Source organism: Pinus tabuliformis, chromosome 2_2 (genome assembly GCF_031772625.1).
Source record: "Pinus tabuliformis cultivar Carrire ecotype Pingquan chromosome 2_2, CPIR1, whole genome shotgun sequence".
Lineage (NCBI taxonomy): Eukaryota > Viridiplantae > Streptophyta > Pinopsida > Pinales > Pinaceae > Pinus > Pinus tabuliformis.
The window spans coordinates 319,904,833-319,910,832 of NC_142300.1; positions in this window are offsets into that span (position 1 = coordinate 319,904,833).

Below are 6,000 nucleotides of genomic sequence, written 5' to 3' on the forward strand. Positions count from 1 at the left end.
CAAGGCCCTAGCCCTAGGCTCCATTGATTACCACGTAACCAATGATGCAAGGTGCAAAGAGGGGTGGGCACGTGGAACCTTGCTCGCACCTAGCCCATGGTCTTTTTACCCATAATGTGGGGTGGGCACGTGGAACACTGCCCGCACCTAGCCCGTGGTTTTTTTACCCATAACGCGGGGTGGGCACGTGGAACACTGCCTGCACCTAGCCCGTGGTCTTTTTACCCATAACGTGACTAGGAGCAGGGGCCGGCGGGTGCATGGCCTTTGCCATGCGCCCCACGGTCACATTGGATGCCGTGTGATCGACCAGAGGGCGGAAAATAAGGGTGTGGGAGTCAAATTAACTGTCCGACAAATTGCCCCCGACATGGCGAGTTTCATAGCCGAACCCACACGAAATTGTCGCCTTGCATATCCGCTAAAGAAGAATTTCGTTGCCAATTTTGAGGGGCAAATTTGCAGAGCAATTAGTAGAGATGGAGAATGAGGCCTAACTTGTTAAATTTTTATCCATTTTGAGCCCAAGAAGAGCCTAAACATGGGCTTTTGGCTGTTCTGGACATAATGGTAGTGTTATTTTTGCAATTTGAGCATTGTATATTGATGTGCTTTCACATTTGAGCATAAAATTTAAAGGGCCAACATTGGAAGCTGGACCCAAAGATGTAACCTAGAAGGGGTGAACTCCGTCATCAAATTGCTATTTTGTGATGCTACTTGTGAGCTATTTTTCACTGTTAAAATCTACAAAATTGAACTTCGTTTATGTGCTTTTGCAATATCGGTCCATTGCCCATAAGACATAAACTAGCTTGCAAACTTTACATGGAACCTTCAATTTTTAATTTCAAATCAGTTTGGTATCAGAGCATGGTTGTTGTGAAGGTTTGACAGTATTTGCAAGTGTTTTTTTGAATGATTACAATGTCTAAATTGAGAAGAGGAGGAGTGTTTGAAGAACCAAACCCTCAAATTGGTTCAATGAGGTCACAAACTCCACAAACCCCACCAGTCATGGCACATGAAGAAAGATAGACGCTGATGTCTGAGGATGGGAGAGCTTTTAGAAATGGTTTCTATGATACATATGAGATGGTGAAAGTGTTGCATAATGAGAGGACAAGAAGGTTGCAAGGAGAAAGTTCAAATAACCAAAAGTAATGGTGGTGATGAGAGCAAGCCTCCACCTCCATCTTCACCTACTTTGTCACCTCCATCTCATAGACTTACTCCTCCATCTCTAAAAGGACATGATAAGTCTCCTTTGATCAAACTTGATGTCAAGTTTGAATTGCATAAGTAAACGCTGAAAAGTTGGATAACTGGGTTCGTCAAATTGAAGTTGGATAAATGGGTTCATCAAATTGAAGTTTATTGCAGGATTCAAAAGATTGATGATGATGTTACTAAGATCCAACTTGCTTCCGTTCATTTGGAAAGTGCAACCCTCATCTGGTAGGAAGCCAAAATTTAAGAAGATTTGAAGAAAAGTGATAAAATTATCTCTTCCTGGAATGATTTTATAGCTGCGTTAAAAAGACTATTTTATCCATTAGCTTATATGCAAAAAACAATTATGGATTGACAAAATTTTAGACAAGATAAAAGTCAGAGTGTCCAAAGTTAAACACAATAATTTAAAAGAAGAGATTTAATCTTGGGTGTTGATTTGTCTTCACAAGATACTCTCCTTAAATATATAGGTGGATTGCATAGTTATTTGAGACATACTGTACTTATGTTTAATCCCATCAATCGAGATGAACTATGTGTTTAGGCAACTCATTTAGAATCAAGAGGCAAGAATGTTCCTCAAGAGACTAGCATGAAACCTTCCAAATATGGAGACAAAAAAAAGGGAAGTTTAAAGGCAAAGGCACAAATAATGCTACTGTCAATAAAGAGAGATAAATACTTACCTGTAAACATTGTTCAAAAGAAGGCCATGATGAAGACCACTGTTGGAAATTACATCCACAAATGAGACAAAAAAAGTTCAATAACAAGGGGAAACAAAACACTGCTGCTACAACTCAACAAGATCTAGGATTTGATTCAGGTGATGAAACCAAAATCACAGCCATGGGAATGAAAGGTATAACTTCTAATGCAATTACTTCATCAGGGTCATTACAAAACATAAAAAGGTTGATATATTGTTTGATAGTGGATCCCAAGTCAATCTTATCTCTGAAACAATTGTCAAGAAACTTAATATAGAAACTACACCTCATAATAAACGTTACCCTTTGAGTTGGGTATGTGGTGATGCCAAATTACAAGTGACAAAAAAGTGTAAACTCAAATTCACCATCACTGCTAACTTTATAGATGAGGTAGAGCTTGATGTTGTACCACTTGATATTTGTGGGATTGTTTTAGGGAGTCCATACTTGTATGACCGAAAAGCCATATTCTATTGTCATGAAAACAAAGATCATCTTTTTAAAGATGGAGTCGAGTATGTTGGAAAATACAACAATAAATTCTCAATTTGATTTTGCCTTGATTAAATTGAGAAAATTCGAATTTCCACATCAACAAACAACTTGAATGATGTTAATTTGTGTGACATGGCTTGTGTAACTCAGTTTACATAGTAAATTCGAGTTGAAGGAGTTAGAGTTTAATTATGCATGTGTGATTGCTAATTTGTAGCAATCATGGTTAGTTATCTCAGGTTGTTTTTAGTTAAACTAGTTCCAACTTTTGGAGGAATTAGTGGAAGGTAAGTTCAGCATTGTGACTTCAATCAAACTTAGTGATCATCAAATTAACTGATCAATCAACCCAAAATAGCTAGTGCATGCAAAGAATTTGAGTTACCTAGTTGAGGTGGAGATTCCAAGACAGTGTAACTTCAGTTGTAGACTAGTCTTGAGTGTATAAGTGTTGCATGCAATCAGATGATCAATTTAAGGAATTGCGCAATTCAATTTGAGGATTTTTCTAAATAATATGGGTCTAATTCCTCAAGGAACAACGCAAGGAAATAGCATCCCAAGCCGAGGAAAAAATTCACTGAGTCTGGGTCAGAGGTCTTCAGTAAGCAGAGAGATAGGTTATGCACTTTTAGGGTGTGCTCAGTTGAACAAAACAATTGTAATAGATCTCTATTCATTTGATTAATGCAAGCAGGCGTTGAGGTTTTTAGCAGATTGTTTTCCCCAAATAAAATACTTGTTGCATGTATGTTATTTCTTCTTGCATGTCTGAGCTTTTCATTCTAAATTGTGAATTAATGTCCGCAAAGCAGTAGAGTAGGTTTGTGTTTTGTGATATTGATCAAAAATTCATTAGAAACTACAAATTTACAACCTATTTTCTACATGGTATCAACGTTGGATTCACATTCGAGGAGGAAATTCAAAAATTTTTCTCAGAGGTTCGATTTTGAAGATTAGTTTAGCAAGATTTCTTTAGAGATGAGAAGATGGCCTTCAATGGACTAAGGCTAGAATATGCCTTGGAAGGCACCTCAAATTTTGTTGCATGGAAGGACTGCATGGAGACAGTATTGGATGATAATGGATTGCTTGAATATGTCAAGACACATATTCCAAGACCACCACCAACAGATGTCCAGGACCTTGCACAATGGAAGAAAGATGTAGCCAAGTTGAGGAGAATAATCTTGGAGGGAGTACGAGATCATATTGTCTCGAATCTCCACGGAAAAGAAACTACGTTTGATATGTGGAAAGCACTGATGAAATTGTTCGAGAATAGTAGTGACCACAGGACGCTGACGCTCAAGGATAAACTTCAAAATATCAAGATACAAAGGAATGACACCATAAAACGATATCTGAGTAGGTTCACACAATGTCGTGATGCACTAGGCGGGTTCAGTGTTACTATCCATGAATATGATTTGGTAAGCCTAACCCTTCTGGGACTTCCTAAGTGCTGGCATATGTATCAAGATTCGGTTAATGAGAGGGAGAAAATACCGAATTGGGAGCGCTTATGGCTTGATTTGGTACATGAGGAAATAAGGCAAAATACCAGAGACGAGACATCATCCAAGGGCGAGGATGTATAAAACTTTGCATTGGCTGGAAAGGCAAAGAATAGAAAATGGAAGAAATCCCAATCCAAACAAGAATCTAGTCAAGGGGGAAAGAAGACAAATTTGTCAAAAATTAAATGCTTCCATTGTCATGAATTCGGGCACTATGCCACGAAGTGTCCACATAAGAAGATAAACAAGAAGACCTCAGGAGGAGCAACAAGTGAAGCTTTGGCTTCACAGTTTGAGCTTGAATTTACCCTCATTGCATGCATGGCCAACACAATGATGGGGAGCGTGTGGTACTTGGACTTAGGTACATCATTCCATATGATAGGGTGTAGAGACTTTTTAGTGACCTGAAAGAAAAAGATTTGAAGATGCACATCGAGATGGGGGATGACGGAAGGTATAACACGAGTAGGATTGGTACAATCACCTTTCAGAGGGAGTTAGGCTCCCCCCTCAAGTTCAAGGATGTCATGTTTGTTCTGGGCCTAAAGAAATTTTTTATCTCTGTTGCAGATTTGGAAGATCGTAGTTATGATGTGATATTCAACAAAGGGAATGCATTCCTGAGATACATAGCCATGAGATAGGTGAAACAGATTGGGGTTCGTGTGAAGAACCTGTACAAGCTAGATGTGGAGGATTGTGCTGCATTGAGCACAAAGGCGGAGAAGGTGAAAAGCCACGATGTCGGTGAACTTTGGCATAGAATACTTGGCCATTTGCATCATGGCGCTTTGAAGATCATGCAATAGATAACCACATGCCTTCCCAAAGGAGCACTTGAGCAATAGGATGTATTCAAAGGATGTACTTTGGGGAAGTACAAAAAATCCACTTTCCATGATCAGGACAACAAAGCACATGCAGTCCTGGAAAGGATCCACTTTGATGTCTGTGGACCTTTCTCGACAACCTCCACTGCCAGGCACAAATATTTTGTCATTTTTATTGATGACTTTTCACGGAAGTGTTGGATCTTCTTCATGTGGAAGAAATATGAAACATTCTCCAAGTTCGTAGAATTCAAAGCACTGGTTGAGAAAGAAACAGGCAAGAAGGTGAAGTCTCTCAAGAGCAATAATGGAGGTGAGTATGTGTCGAATGAATTTAAAAATTTTTGTGCAAAAGAAGACATTCGACGAGAGTTGACAACACCCCACAACCCACAACAAAATGGGGTGGTTGAGAGAAAGAACCGTAGCATTGTGGGAGCAGCGAGGGCGATGTTGTATGACCAAGGCCTACCTCTGCATTTGTGGGCTGAAGCATGCAACACAACAGTCTATTTGTAGAACCAGAGTCCTCATCAGATTTTGGGCATGATTACACTGGAGGAGGCTTTCTCAGGGAGAAAGCTAGATGTGTCACACTTCAGGATTTTTGGAGCCTTTATTTACTGCCATGTCTCCAAAGAATTAAGGAAGAAGCTAGAGATGACAATAAAATTGGGGGTATTTGTGGGTTACACAAAAACTCCCCACAACTACCGTGTGTACTTTCCATCCCTCAGAATGAAAATTTTGCGAAGGGATGTAAAATTTGATGAAGATAAAGCGATGTAGTGCTCTTTTGAGAGGGAGCTTCAGAGCCCACCAGAAGAGGAGATTTTAGCTCCAAAGAGCCTGAGGAAGTTGTGGAGCAACCAAAAATTGAGGAGCGCAGAGTGGAGACAACCACTCAAGCATAACCATCCAGAGAAGGTAGGAAAAGGACTAGGGAAGCTGAGAGATTTGTGCGGGATGCGAAGGAGAATGTGGGTGCTCCTTCAAATCAACATAGGTAGAGAAGGTCACCATATCAGTACACTAGCTACATGGCTCTAATGATTGAGCTTGTAGAGACTGAACCATCCTCTTTTGAGGAAGTAGTATAAAAACCTGTATGGGTTGATGCAATGGTGGAGGAATACAAATCCATTGTAAAGAACAATGTTTGGGAAGTGGTCCCAAGAGCAACATTCAAATCGGTTGTGG